General features: G+C 42.7%; 1 protein-coding gene and 1 long non-coding RNA gene across 26 annotated transcripts in view; one reads left to right on the forward strand and one right to left on the reverse strand.

The window, feature by feature from the left end:
* six2a (SIX homeobox 2a) overlaps window positions 1–15,701 on the reverse strand; it is a 77,745-nt gene that overhangs the window by 10,957 nt on the left and 51,087 nt on the right. For 8 of the 24 annotated variants that reach the window (XR_015758392.1, XR_015758386.1, XR_015758404.1 and 5 more), the window contains 5 exons: window positions 14,144–14,233; window positions 12,838–12,945; window positions 11,583–11,820; window positions 10,747–10,825; window positions 5,449–10,501 (listed from right to left, as the gene is read on the reverse strand). The gene's annotated coding sequence lies outside the window, so the exon portion shown is untranslated. Of the gene's footprint in view, window positions 1–5,448; window positions 10,502–10,746; window positions 10,826–11,582; window positions 11,972–12,018; window positions 12,038–12,837; window positions 12,946–14,053; window positions 14,234–14,638; window positions 15,267–15,701 lie in introns of those variants that run through there. The other 16 variants (XR_015758384.1, XR_015758389.1, XR_015758397.1 and 13 more) reach the window with 13 other exon arrangements.
* LOC122552739 (uncharacterized) overlaps window positions 4,756–15,701 on the forward strand; it is a 41,754-nt gene continuing 30,808 nt past the window's right edge. Inside the window, exon 1 of one of the 2 annotated variants that reach the window (XR_015758407.1) lies at window positions 4,756–5,203. This is a non-coding gene — a long non-coding RNA (uncharacterized LOC122552739). Of the gene's footprint in view, window positions 5,204–11,759; window positions 11,834–15,701 lie in introns of those variants that run through there. The other variant, XR_006312471.2, reaches the window with a different exon arrangement.

Here is a 15,701-nt window from a genome sequence, read left to right on the forward strand (position 1 = left end):
TTGAGCTATAGGGAGAGGCTGAACAGGCTGGAGCTGTTTTCCCTGGAGCGTCGGACGCTGAGGGGTGACCTTATAGAGGTTTACAAAATTATGAGGGGCATGGATAGGGTAAATAGGCAAAGTCTTTTCCCTGGGGTGCGGGAGTTCGGAACTAGGGCATAGGTTTAGGGTGAGAGAGGAAAGATACAAAAGAGACCTAAGGGGCAACCTTTCCATTCAGAGGGTGGTACGAGTATCGAATGAGCTGCCAGAGGAAGTGGTGGAGGTTAGTATTTGCATCATTTAAAAGGCATCTGGATGGATATATGAATAGGAAGGGTTTGGAGGAACATGGGGCGGGTGCTGGCAGGTGGGACTATATTGGGTTGGGATATCTGGTTGGCATGGATGAGTAGGACCAAAGCTCTGTTTCCATGCTGTGCATCTCTATGACTCTATGGCTCTGTAACTCCTTACTCTGATGTTATGTGCCCAGTTCTGAACTTTGGAGTCAAGGGAAACACTCTTTCAGTATCTGTCCTATCAAACCAATGTGTTATATATTTCAAAAGAAAGTAAATCCTTCCTCAAGAACAGAGATCAAAAGTGTGTACAATCTTTCGGGTCTGGTCTCACCAACGTTATGTTATTCTTGTGCCACAAAGGTCAGCATGCCATTTGCTGAATTAATCATTTGCTGTATTTTCCTGCCAAATTTCTTTACTTCTTCCATGAGCAGCAACATCTATCTTTACTCACTTTTCTTTAAAATCTGTCTTTTACTTTTTCTACCAAAGTGAATGACCTCATGTTTAACTATTGTATTCAAAGTTTGTGAGAAGATTTGTAGCTCAGGTGCTCGTTGTTGTGGTTCTGTTCGCCGAGCTGGGAATTTGCGTTGCAGACGTTTCGTCCCCTGTCTAGGTGACATCCTCAGTGCTTGGGACCCTCTTGTGAAGTGCTTCTGTGATGTTTCCTCCAGCATTTATCGTGGTTTGTCTCTGCCGCTTCCGGTTGTCAGTTCCAGCTGTCCACTGAAGTGGCTGGTTTATTGGCTCCAGGTCGATATGTTTGTTGATAGAATCTGTGGATGAGTGCCATGCCTCCAGGAATTCCCTGGCTGTCCTATAATAGTAGTGTTGTCCCAGTCAAACTCATGTTGCTTGTCATTTGCGTGTGTGGCTACTAAGGATAGCTGGTCGTGTCATTTCGTGGCTAGTTGGTGTTCATGGATACGGATCGTTAGCTGTCTTCCTGTTTGTCCTATGTAGTGTTTTGTGCAGTCCTTGCATGGGATTTTGTACACTACATTGGTTTTGCTCATGCTGGGTATTGGGTCCTTTGTCCTGGTGAGTTGTTGTCTGAGAGTGGCTGTTGGTTTGTGTGCTGTTATGAGTCCTAGTAGTCGTAGTAGTCTGGCTGTCAGTTCAGAAATGTTTTTGATGTATGGTAGTGTGGCTAGTACTTTGGGTTGTGGCATATCCTCATTCCGTTGTCTTTCCCTTAGGCATCTGTTGATGAAATTGTGGGGGTATCCATTTTTGGCAAATACATTGTAGAAGTGTTCTTCTTCCTCTTTTTGCAGTTCTGGTGTGCTGCAGTGTGTTGCATCAAGACACTGTTCAAAAGGGCCACAGCATACAAAATGAAATGAGGACATGCCACAACCCAAAGGACTAGCCACGTTACCATACATCAAGAACATTTCTGAACTGACAGCCAGACTACTGCGACCACTCTAGGACTCATAACAGCACACAAACCAACAGCCACTCTCAGACAACAACTCACCAGGACAAAGGACCCAATACCCAGCATGAGCAAAACCAATGTAGTGTACAAAATCCCATGCAAGGACTGCACAAAACACTACATAGGACAAACAGGAAGACAGCTAATGATCCATACCCGTAAACACCTACTAGCCACAAAATGACACGACCAGCTATCCTTAGTAGCCACACACGCAGATGACAAGCAACATGAGTTCGACTGGGACAACACTACTATTATAGGACAAGCCAAACAGAGAACAGCCAGGGAATTCCTGGAGGCATGGCACTCATCCACAGATTCAATCAATAAGCACATCGACCTGGACCCAATATACCGACCACTGCAGCGGACAGCTGGAACTGACAACCAAAAGCGGCAGAGACAAACCACTATAAATGCCAGAGGAAACATCACAGAAGCACTTCACAGGAGGCTCCCAAGCACTGAGGATGTCACCTAGACAGGGGACGAAACGTCTGCAACACAAATTCCCAGTTCAGCAAACAGAACCACAACAATTAACTATTGTATGCTCGAAAAGCCACCTTTTTGTCACTCATTTAAACTGTGTCTATCACTTTACAGATAATCGGTGTTCTCCTCGCGACTTAGCGTCCCACATGGCTTTGCATCAGCAAACTGGATACCATTAGTTAATGTTTCTTTATCTAAGTCACAGTAAAACCCTGAGATTTGTTGCAGAAATTCACTCATTATACCATGGCAAGCACACTAATTTGAAAATGTTCCATTTGACTGTGTAGAAATATGGAGTAGGTTATTCAGCACATTGAACCCACCATTCAATAAAATCATGGCTGATCTAATATCTTTCAATGCCTTTTATTCACCTCATCCTCATAACCTATATGCCACTGGTAATCAAAAATCTATCAATCACTATCTTTAACATACTCAAAGACTGAACTTTCACAGCCTTCTGTGGTAGAGTTCACAATCATCTTAAGTAAAAGAAATTCTCCTCATTTTGGACCTAAGTGGCATCCCACTTATTTTTGAACTGTGCTCCTGGTTCTAGACTGATTCCTAACTAAGGGAAACATCTTACCAGCATCAACCCTATTTATCCCTTGAAGTGCTGTGTAAGTTTCAATGTGATTACCTCTCATTCTTCAAATCACTAGAAAACATAGACTTGGTTTGCCCTTTCTTTCTAAATAGAACATTTCTGCCATTTTAGGAACATGTCTGGGGAACCTTCATTGCACTTCCTCTGTGACAATAATTTATTTCCTGAGATGAGGAGACAAAAACTGCACACAGTATTCTAGGTGCAGTCTAACCAAGTGCTTATGAAATTGAAGCAAGACTTCATTATGTCTGTACTCATTCCATTAGCCTTCCAGATAGCTCGCTGAATCAGCTTAGCCTTTAGTGATGTATTGACCAGGACAACTATGTCCTCTTGTATAACTACACACTCCAACCACTTAGCATTTAAGAAATACTCTTGCACATCTAATTCTCCTAACAAAGTAGATAACCTCAGAATTTTCACATTATATTCAATCTGCCTTGTTCTTGCCCAATCATCAAGTCTGTTCAAACCTTGCTGAACTCATCTTCCTCATGACACATTTCCCCACTTAGCTTTCTGCTACAAAAGCGCAGCAGGTCAGGCAGCATCTGAGGAGCGGGAGAATTGACATTTCAGGCATAAGCCCTTCATCAGGAATGACGCCCATTCATTCCCGATGAAGAGCTTATGCCAGAAACGTCAATTCTCCTGTTCCTCGGATGCTGCCTGACCTGCTGTGCTTTTCCAGCACCACACTCCCGACTCTGATCTTCAGCATCTGCAGTCCTCACTTTCTCCCACTTAGCTTTCTGTCCATTAACAATCTTTTCTTAGATTTCAACCAATTCATGCCCCAACCATATTTCTAACCTTCAGGCAAATGTCTTTTCAGAGTTTACCGAGAGACGCTGCAGCAAATATTGAATTGAATTTCCAATACTTATAGAAAAAAGGTAGGGGGCAGTAACAACCGAAAACAGTGAAAAATGACCTACTATCTCTGAGTCATCTTCACTGTAACTAGGGGAACACTCACTGGGGCCTTGCTGGAGTCAAGCAGTGGGTGGCTTTAAAAGAGGAAATTGAAAAGGCCAGAGCCATTTTTGGACTGCACTAACTGAACTTATATTCAGCCAGTATTTGCTGCTAGTCCAGCCATAGACCCTGACAGTAAGTTTTGATATCTTTGACCTCTTGAAATGGGAGTGAATATGATTTCCTCTGCATGTGGTCAATTCAGCTTGTTGAAAGTCTACATATGTTCAAGGGTAAAGACTCTAGCCATACTACCCCAGTTAAACGGAAAATGTGGGTTCAAAAAATACAACTCACAGTCTTACCAAATATGTTTTGTTTTAAATAATCATTTTCTCAAACAGGGAGCATCTTTGCATCCAACTCTAGATGGCTTGAAAGGGCTTCATCTGAGGGAAAGTGAGCACTGCAGATGCTGGAGATCAGGGTTGAAGGATATGGTGCTGGAAAAGTACAACCAGACAGGCAGCATCCGAGGAGCAGAAGATTTGGAGCATAAACTCTTCATCAGAAATGAGGGGGTGGCCTAATGGGGCTGAGAGATAAATGGGGAGGGATGATGTTGAAGGCAAAGGCGATAGCTCAGAGAGGAGGATAGAGCTGATAGGTAGGATAGGTGGAGACGGTTTAGTGCCAGGTTGGAAGGTTGGATCTGGGATGAGGTGGAGGGAGGGGAATGAGGAAACTGGTGAAATCCACATTGATCCCGCGTGGTTGGATGAGGTACAGTTGGGTAAGTGCTCACCTTTAAACTGTGGTGAAAGTTAAAGCCTATTACATCCACGTTTTTGAAACAAAATAAGGCATTTCTCATCATATCCTGAGAAAAGCTGAAATATTGTCTACACAACCGATATCCACAAAACATTTAAACGTTATTTATCAGTACAAAAAATAATTATACAAAACCATAGTTTGTTGATTCTTCTGGAGTTTTCTGTTTAGTTGTCCCGTTTCTGATTCCTGACGTCTTCCTTAATGTGTGGGTTGGCGAAAAGCATTATTCCGCACTGGTATTTTACTTCATGTATGCCTGTCGGTAATAATGAACAAAATGATGCCAATCCAAAGTATTGGAATCGGCTGTTGGTTTATCCTGACATCTTTCTGGCAAACAGCAGATGGAGCTGCAGCTTTACTCGTGTCCTTTTGTGTCGATTTCAGGTGAGAAGATGCGAGAAGAGAAATAAAACAAATCGGCAGCAAGGACAAAGGCGCCAAAGGAGACGGACATGGAAAAAGGACTTCCCTGTGGTTTCGTGTATTCTTAAGTCACACTATTACTGAGGAAATTACACAAATCGGCAATGACTTGAAACAAGCAAAAAGATGTTCGAAGTGCATGAAGTGATTAAGTCATATTTCTTTGTAGATGTGAGTAATCAACCAGATATTATGCGAATTACTTAGGTTCTAGTTGCAGTAATCACCAGTTATGAACTGCATTGCGTTTCAGTGGTTAATATGGTGCAATGTTGTATTTTGTGTAATATCGTATAAGCTCATTGCAACTTCTTGTTTCTTAATGTAGATTTGCAGTTTTGACATTGAACGCAAAGTTTTCGAAAAACATGATTACAGCGCATACGTTTCTTACTCGGATTAAAACATCGATAGCAGACACTCAAAAAGTTTAATTTTATTTCCACTCAATTATTAATTCAAATGATATTCAGAAATAAAGTATACTTATAGTTTACAATATGCAATTAAACTTGAGAGTTGGAAAACCAAAACATTTTCTCCTTTGCTGTATCAAAGGAAATAAATTTGCTGTTCACGTACAGTTCAGAATAAATCGCTGGCCCGTATGAGGCCCGGAAAAATAAGCAGTTATCGTCCACTTTGAAGCTGAGTTCGAGCTCAGAGTCGAATCTTGCTTCCGAACGCGCATGTTCTCAAGTTATTTTCTCATTGATTTCTGACTGATCACGGTTATCAGTATTTAATGAAAGCTCACACAATGAAAGGTAACGCCGGAAATATCGAATACAATTCAGATACATTTCTCAAAATCCACACCCTCTCGGCTATGCATCTACAAAAGCGAAATAGTGCAGACTCTAGACGTCTGAACAAAAACGGGAAGTGCTGGCAATATTCAGCAGGTCAGGCAGCGTCTGTAGAGAGAAACTCTACAGACCACCCCAGTTTAAACGTGGGAAGTGGGAGTCTGCCCACAACAATTTAATGTTAAGAGTTTTCATCGCTGTAAAGTGAGATTTCAGCCTCTTAATCACAGGAGAAACTCCAGTCTTTGAGAGCTCTTAGCCAATTGGATGGCCGGCAGCTCTGTAATGATGCTGTCTGGCTTGCTGTGTTCGTCCAGCCTCCGGCTTGTCTATTTATTCCAGCATCTGCAGGTTTTGTTTGTCTCTCGCTCTCTGGTCCCAGCAGCGCCAACCTGGGTGGGTGGTCACTGCTGGGACTGCAGACTGTCCCGCCACAAGGAGAACCCAGGCAAGTCAGGGTCAGGGGTTTCAGCAAGAAAGTTGAGGGGGCGATTGTGTCCAAAAGGCTACTGGGAGGGGGTGAGTGTAGGAGGAAATGACCTTGAGTGGGAATACCTCTGCTAGGCCAAAGTATCCTGCAAAAAGGGCACCCCTGGGTAGCAATGGACTTTGCCAGTCTTACCCCACGAGATGAAATGCGCCCCTCAGATAGAATACTAGGGCTGACCCTTTCAGATACAATACTGGATGGTGGGTGGCGTCGATAGATGAGACTCCTAACACCAAATAAAAGCAGTTAGATGTGACAATTAGATGTGACTGTAATAAAATAGGTAAAAACAATGACTGCAGATGCTGGAAACCAGATTTTGGATTAGTGGTGCTGGAAGAGCACAGCAGTTCAGGCAGCATCCGAGGAGCAGCAAAATCAGTCAAGTTCTCAAAGAAAGCGTATTTAAATTTAAAACGCGGGAGAGGGATTCATGATATTTTTCAGTCACCGGTCGTGCAAGGTTGAGACTCTCAATAGACCCAAGGCTGGGAGGCCCGGCCGAACTACCCCACCCTCAAAAATGTCAGGAGTGGGGGTGGGGGGAGGGACACCTGCTGGATTCCGTCCCGCCCCCACTCCCCCACCTTCAAACCCGGATGGCCCGGCATATGTAAAATCCTTTGTTTCCACAGATATTGCCTACCTTTCTGAGTATTTCCCTGTTGTTAAGTTCAGAGATAATGTATTGAAGAATCTAGTCCATTGTCATGGAACAGAAGATTAAGAGAGTTGGCAGATGGGGGTTGTGAATCATGAAGGGGTCTGGACAGTGTAAATGGGAGAGGCTGCATGAGGAACATGAGGCGGATGAGAATGCTTTGGGAGCTGGATTCACTAATGACTTTCAATTGAGAATTGGATAAACATGTGAAGAGAAAATATATTTCAGCGTCACACGGCAGAGACGTTGTTCCTACAGAGAGCCAGCAGGATTACAATAGGTCGAATGGCATACTTCTGTGCTGCAACCATTCAGTGATTTCTCCATTACAGTAAGTAAATTGATATGCATATTTTAACGCTGGGAATACCTCAACAGATTATGCGCTGGGACGTTATATTAATTAGAAGTTTGAAAATTTCAAATAAAAATAATCCACCAATGAGAAACAGTCTTTTATTTGTTGACCCATTGGAATATGTTTGCAGTGTGTATTGTGCATGTTTATAGGTTTACAGGACATACTGTAACATTCAGTACACTGCATTGTATGAAGTTTAGTTTTTGTCTCTAAATATTGTTTTTCCAGTGCACATTCCCAAGGTAAGATAGCACAATGAAAAGTAACTTGGAATGTTCTTACTTTGATTCGAATAAAGTTAGTTGACTCATGTTATGCCATTTTTCTAATTTCCCCCTGCTCTGAGTAAATGTTTGTATTCACCTTTCCTGACACAATGTCAGCTCTGCTTAGGTTGAAAGTGTTTGGTCTGCTAACGTCCGCGAATAAAAGTGTAAAATGGCCTGGGCAGCTACCTGTTAAGACGTTACATTACGGGACATTTATTATCAAAAGGCAATTATTTTATCTTTCATTGTTACTGTTCGAATTTGTTCGGGAACTCCTGCCATTCTTGTAACCGATTATCGCAATTGTTCCCTTTAACTGAAACCAGCCGTGTTTAACGTCCCCTGATTGCATTGTCACGCAGCTATTTTCCACTGGGAACCTTGAACAGCTTCTATGAAATAATTTCTCGTTCAGACTGGCCTAAGACATCATCGCTTATTTTCTGTGACTTTTTATTGATAAACATTTTTCTAAATAGTTCACCGCTGTAACCTCTGACCTGACTATTCTCCCTTACTAAACGCAGAATAGGATCTCGTCAGACTTGTTTCTTCTGTTCAGTAATGGCACGAGGTAAAACGGTACAAAAGCTAGATAAAGCCTTGTGCATTTTAAGTATATTTTCTCCTTTTCTTCAATGTTCAACCCAATTGATCAGTCATCCCGATAGTATCTTTAATTTTTCGCGTCTTTATCGTAGGAAAGCTTCCAAAAGAACACCAATTAGTTCAAAAAAATTATTGAACTAAATGAGAGATCAGGACAAGAGCTCAAAGTGTTAGTCAAAAAAGGTAGGTTTTCAAGAACCAGAGGCGCGAGCAGAATGTGGTGAATGATGCCACAGTTTGGAAGAAAGAACAGGTTAAAGGTTTCAAACTCAGCTGTCAGTAGGGGAACGTTGTCTTGCCGAAATAGCTTCATTGACTCCCACTACATTCACCCAAAATTTTCGATCTTTTGCCGACACGCGGTTTTATTACCTCAAACGCCGATAGGGCAACGCACTGTACGGACAACGTGACTCGAACCACATCACACATCCTACTTTCTACGAGGAAACAACCCAATTCTAAGTATGCACAGACAATTCTTTATAAAGTGCCTTACTAAACACAGACAACTCCATTGAATTGCAAACTTTTTGCCGTTTTAGTTTTATCGGTACAATTGGGCGAAGATCAACATTTAGAAACTGAAAAAACGTGTAAGCATATAGATTTCATATCTTCCCACTTTTTGTCCTAGGTAGTGGCTGGAGCCATATATTCGAGGAATCTCCACATCCCGAGGCGGGGGTGTGGGGGGGGGGGGGGGGGGGGCGTGGTTAGCACTGCTGCCTCCTCGACCCAGGGATATGGGTTAAATCCCACCTTCGGGCGACTGTCTTTGTGGAGTTTGCACATTCTCCCCTTGTCTGCCTGGGTTCCCTATGGATGCTCCGGTTTCCTCCCACAATCCAAAGATGTGTAGGTTAGGTGGATTGGCCATGCTAAATTGCCCATAGTGTGCAGGATAGCCATGAGAAATGCAGGGTGATATGGTAGGAGGGTGAGTCCAGATGGAATGTTGTTTGGAGAGGCGGTGTGTACTTGATTGGACCGAATGGCCTGCTCCCACACTATAGGGATTCTACGGTAACTTTTCAGGTAGAACTGATCATTAAGATCTAAAACTGACAGAGGATACCTCTAGCTATGGTAAGATTCAGTTTAGGCAAAATGTTCCTCCAAAGAACGTCATTTTTTGAATTAAATGCCATTTCAAAACCAATCGCATCCTTACAGGAGAGATTGCCGTGTATATATGAAGTCCTTGTTTCTTCAATCTTCCTGCGACCCTTTTAATTCATTCATGGGACGTGGACGTCATTGTTTGACCAGCTTTTATTGCCCATCCCTAGTTGCCCTTGAAAAAGTGATGGTGAGTTGCCTTATTGAACCGCTGCAGTTCAGCTGCTGTGGGTAGACCCACAAAGCCATTAGGGAGGGAATTCAAGGATTTTGACCCATTCGCATAGAAAGGAAGGCCATATATTTCCAAGTCAGTGTGGTGAGTGGCTTGGAAGGGAACTTGCGGGTGGTGGTGATCCCATATATTTGCTGCCCTTTTCCTTCAAAATGGAGTACTCACGGGTTTGGAATGTATTGTCTAATGCTCTTTAGTGAATTGCGAGGTAGTAAAGAACTGACTGACTTGAGGATTCCTGCACAGGTCCTTAAAAGTGAAAGATCTGTTAGATGCATTTCCTGAAGTGTCTAAAGTCATGAGGCAAGGCTGGGATCATGTTTACAATGGGGGTTGTCACACATCCAATAATTGACATTATGTCCGACCTCACATACGCCATCTTGAATATACCAGAGCCATTTGATTATCGACATGGATCAACCTAATCTTCAGCAGGGGATTGGACGGGACCTATTTCAGACTGTTGAGTAAATGAGGTGCTTTCTCTATAGGGGAAAGTTTAATAATAATATCCGATTTCTGGAATACTCTGCCAGGAATACTTCAATGGAAAACCAAAAGTTTAACATGTTTCTGTCTAAATAAAACTATAGGCGTAAAAGTATATTTTAAAATATTATTTATAAATCTATCTGTGACTGAATTAAGCATACATGCCTATACTGCAAATTAATATGAAATAATTAGTCTTTAAAGAAATTTAATTGGAAATAGTTTGTTACTTGCTGCACACTTAAATGCCCTTCCAGTTAGGACGACGGTTTGACGGAGCAAACACTATCGAAATGCCTTAAACTTGCTGTCTTGGGATTTTTTTTTGAAGAACTGTCGTTTTCGGCGTTTGTTTGATGCAGGATTACCATTGGTTTGGGATGTGTTGGCTCCGAGATCACATTTTCAGGAACCTCTGAAAACAAATGTGTACGTTTTAACTTTGGGAAACCCTGGGAGAACGGGTAAATCACATATTCTAAAACACCGATCGGACGGGGTGGTGTAGACGTTGCAATAAGTCAATAGAAAATGGTCGCCTTTTCTAACACCGACCGATAGTTGTTCCTCAGCATGGAATTTAAGGAAACGCATTGAGTAGTGCGTGAAGGGAGCTGTCCTAAGAAGGGCTTTGTGTGTAAGCGGAGAGTGTACTTCTACCTTCAAACATCAAGTGACCCTTTGAAGAAGCTGAACAGCTTGAATCGACGAGCAATGGTTTGTTGAAGGTCTTCAAATCCTTGTAAAACAAGCAAAGATTTCAATAAACTGGTATCGTGAAAGCACTCTGACTAACAACTCAATCTTAACCGAAAAATGCCGCGCAAGTTTTCCTTATAGTTTGCAGTATCACGGGTATCAGCCTGGTCCCGTGAATGCTGCTGTTGGGTTCTACGTTCCCTCAGCAAGCAATTCACTGAACACCACCAGCGGCGGCAGACCATGTGTGTCCTGCCCATGAAATATCCAGTTCGGCTGATCAAACAAGAAAAGCAGTAGGTAAGGTGATCCGAATCTTTTCTGTTCACAGGGTTACCTAAAGTGTCATTTGAAAAGTACGTTCTACTTGGATTAAGGTGACATCACACTTGTTGGAGTTGCCCTAAGAACCCCATTTAAAAATTAGGAATGCGGTGCCCCATTAACTCTACAGCACATGCAATATGTGAAATGCTTTACAAATGCCAGTCGTCTGGGACATCACTGAATCGGGCTAAAAGATCCCAGCCAGCCCAACAGCCCCGTGTTCAGTAACCCGCTGTGTTTTCTGTTGTGGATATATACTTAGACTAGCTCCCAGCTCCCTGTGGTAATTAATGATGCAGTAAAGTATTCAAATACATAGCCATCCACTTCTCAAAGTAAAACTCCGCTGTCGGTTTTACCAAGTAGAGAATAACGCTCCTAGTCACATATAACATGTCAAAAGGCATTTAACTCTTTGCCCATTTATATGTTTGCGGAAGCTTCATCCCGAGATCTGAAAATCCTGCTACCTGCCAGATAGTTGCTTCGAAGCACCCGTCACTATTTCGTCTGTCCAGTTGACAGCACTTCAGAGCGAGGAGTCGAAAGTGATATGCCATCAACGTTTAGCTCCACACCAGCCAGGAGCCGTGAGACGCCTTCAGCTCCACCCCCAATGAAAATTGCAGAGTCAAGGACATGAACGGCACAGCTGAGGTTTCTCTCGGGCAGTGACATTGGGCTAACTCTTGCCATTGTGTTCGGCAACTGGAGATTGGAGGTACAATAGCGATATACTTTCTGAGTTGCTATTTTGAAGATAACCAACATTAAATCACAGCAGTTTCATTATGCACTGGAAAAGATAAATATAGAGTGCAGCGTGTGTCTGATCTTGCAGTGAAGCTTTTGACACGCCCTACACCAGGGGTTTGCGAGAAGAGAAGCGAGAATAAATGTTGATTAATCCGGGGCCAATGTCTTTCTGTTATGATTTATTAACGATACAACAAGTTAAAATTAAAGTGCGAATATATTCCGGAGCAGCTACTTTAAAATATAGCTGGAATTGTTAGGCACCATACAAAACTCTTCATTCTTATAATGCGAAACGGTAATAAATGTTTGCATAAATTGCGCCGCCAGGCGTGTTTCTGATTCCTTAAGGCAGATAACTTTCCAGAACCCCAGCCATTAATGAAAACCAACACACTCGCACGAGGAAAAGGTTTACTCATTTAAAGAACATCGAGGTTCCAATGAGAAAAGAGCCGAACTTTTCCACCGGGTCTTAAACTGACAACATTAAAAATGTTTCTTTTGGCCTTCTAGACGGGGGGTGAGGGGGTGGGGGTGCGGGAGGGGGAGGGGGAGGGGGGTTGGTGGGACGAATGGATTTACAATGCGAGAACTAAAATTGCCTATCGCGTCCAGTCAGGTTATCTCTAAGCAAATCAGCTCACTTGCACATGTGTCAGAGGTCACTCACGGAGCCCAGGTGCTGTCCAAACATGCGTTTTTTCACATGTCTGCAGTCTAAACCAGGTAGCGACTTCAACTTTCGTCTGTCATATGGCTGTTTTGAGCTTAGACTGGCCACCTTCCTTGGACACCAAGTCCTGAATGGGACTCATTCCCAGTGCTTCTGCCTCAGAGGAGGCGGTAGCCACTGCGCCATAGACTGTCCTGTCCTTCAGATGTGCATAGATGCCGGAAATAAACATAAATGCCTCAATCTTGAAACCTGTACCTGGTTTTAGTTTTATAAATTTATAGTAGTCTTACTTCGGAGGGGAGCAGTGTTGTTTCTGAGTCACAAGGTCCTGAGCTCAGGTGCCCACACCAGGACTTGAATCCAAAAGTCAGAGCTGGTACTCCTGTGCAGCAAGGAACCTGTGGCAAAAAGAATATCGCAAAGTTGTGAAAAGACATGAAGCATTTACAAGAGCACATGGATAGGTTAAGTGAGTGAGTCAGACAGTGGCAGATGGAGTATAATGTGAAAAATTATGATTTTTTTCACTTTAGCAGCAAATTTAAAAAAAATGTGTAGTTGAAGCAGAAAGAGATCTCAGACCTGTGAAGTACAAAGGGATCTGAGTAGCCTGGTACATTCCTCTCACAACGTTAGTTTGCAGGCACAGATGGTGGTATATTGAATGTTGCTATTTATTGCAAGGATATTGGAATATTAAAATAAGGAAGGTTTGCTACAATTGTATGGGGTGAGACCATATCTGGAGGACGGTATTGCTCTCTCCATGGACGCTGTGATCTCCGACATTTGTTGTTTTCACTGTAGTTTCGACCTCCTTATTTAAGAAAATACATAATTGTGTTGGAAGCATTTTTAGAAAAGATTCACTTTACCGACTCCTGTCTGAGCGTGTTATTCATTGGAGAAGGATTGGATAGGATGGGCCTGTATTCATCAGGGTATAGACTAATGAGAGCTGTTCTGATTGAAACGATTCTGAGAGGATTTGACAATGTGAAAGCTGAAGAGATGTTTCCCCTTGTTGGAGAGACTAGAACTAGGGGAAACAGTTTAAGTAGAAAGAGTCTTCCATTTAAAAACAAAATGAGCGTTTTTTTCTCTCCCAGATGGTCTTCAATATTTGGAACTGTCTTCCCGTGAGACTGGAGAATGGCGGAGGCGGGGTCATTATATTTTCAAGGGAATGGGAGGTACGTTTTTGACTAACAAGGGGAGCAGGTGTGGTCAAAGGATAAAGGGCTCGGCAGGATACGGAAGTTAAGGGTACAATCAGATCAGCCCTGATTTTATTAAATGGAAGAGCAGGGTCAAGGCGCCGAATGGCATATTCCAGCTTCTCGTGCTTAGTTGGTAGATATGTTCATGAGAGTTACTCTCAGTTAAGAAGTTTGAGCAAACTTTCAGCATCCTATGACACAATTCCATTACAGGCCCGAGTGTTATCACAGGCAAAATTTATTCGTCAATAAACATCACCAAAGCAGATGTTCAATTCATTATCACCTTGCTGTTTGTGGGAACTTGCTGTGCACAAATTGGCTGTCACTTTTTCCTCCCGTGACTACACTCCAATGCTGGAAACCAGAGTTTTACCTTTCTTTGGCGCTAAAGCCCTTCGAGCGGTCGGTTGTCCTAAAATACATTCCATTTTTTCTCAGTTTTCCGTCCCTCTGAGGATATTACCTTGAAAACAAGGTGAAAATCAGTATTAGTTCCAGACAATTTCCAAGAAGCACTTGAATGCAGACCTTTTTGACGTTTACCTAAATTCTAAAGGTAATGTTTAAAGTGGCAATTGGAGGTCTTCACAATGCTAATATTAATTACGCTGGCACGTTTAACTACAGTTACATAAAAAATATCAATCTCAACCTCAATTTAGACACTTACAAGGCTAGGTGGGACTTATTACAGTTAAACACCACAGTGAAGTGTTTTTTGTACTGGAGTTAAGTCGGTTCTCGCAAAATACACGGGGACATGTTGTGGGTAGAGATATGTCGGGGAGAGCGGAGCACAACGCAGCTTTCGACACACAAACTACTTGCAACCAAATAAAATTCCACGCTAAAATTGTGTTTAACATACTTTAGACGATTGCCAAAAATGAATGAAAAATACAACTATAGGTTAACTCCCTGGTGAATTCAGTGCAGTTTATCTTGAGATTCCCAGTCGGGGCGAATTGCTTGGCGGTTCGCTAACATGTTCAATTCCGCCGTCGGCTCTTCCTTTTCGGTTTTTAAAGCACGCTCAGCTGTCTTTATCTCCAGCAAATTTGCGATAATGGGGAATAACTAATTTCTGCAACAGTGTATAGACCTCAAAAAGGAAATGATTTGCATCTGAATGTCTAACAGCTATCAGGACATTTTTTTTAAACTGCAGTTGCTGAAAACCAGAGTTTTAGCTTTCAGAATGTTGTGGCATGTGACATCACGTCCCGCTCAACACTTTATCTGAAGTTGTTCAAGATCCACAGGTTAAAGCCAGGCCTTTCGCTGCATTCACTCGGCCGGTTCACTGTATTGTTTTCCAGCTAAGGACGCACAATTTCCTAGTTTCAGAATGACTGCATATATAGCAGGGTATGATTTGTACTTTTAAGTTCAAAATGTCGACAGCAGAGTCGAATCTGGGGCACAAACAATCGTCTCGATTGTTCACAATGGAGCCGATTGTACTCCCCTTCCTCGCTTGTGACACCTTTTCTCACGGGCACCTTTCAGAGCAACCCCAGAAGCTGCTTGTCCTTTGTCCATTTTCAGGCGAGTGTACAATGCGGAGGGCTAGAGTTACACGAACTCGTCTGTAATGGATATTTGCCACTGAACCAGCTGAATTCCTGGAGATCAGGCAGCACTTACATAGCTCGTTCTACCTGTTTAGCTTGAATTGATACAAATGAAAGTTCGTCCCTCACCCCTCAGAGGGAACAGGCAGAATTCTTTGTTCTCGCCCGAAGTAGTGTTACAGTAGAAGTGACGGCCTTTTCCAAGCGTGACTCAAGAGGTGACCTGATCTTTCTGGGAAAAGGAGAGTTTCAAAACGCCTTGACTGCGGGCACTCGAAAGTGCAAATTCCAGACAAAAGGCTCCACAAAACGTCAGTCAGCCATATCGATGTAAACAAAGAAGCTCAAAGGGATCCA

The sequence above is a fragment of the Chiloscyllium plagiosum genome, unplaced genomic scaffold (genome assembly GCF_037043375.1).
Source record: "Chiloscyllium plagiosum isolate Xiang-an unplaced genomic scaffold, Cpla_swu_hap1 HiC_scaffold_10, whole genome shotgun sequence".
Taxonomy (NCBI): Eukaryota; Metazoa; Chordata; class Chondrichthyes; order Orectolobiformes; family Hemiscylliidae; genus Chiloscyllium; species Chiloscyllium plagiosum.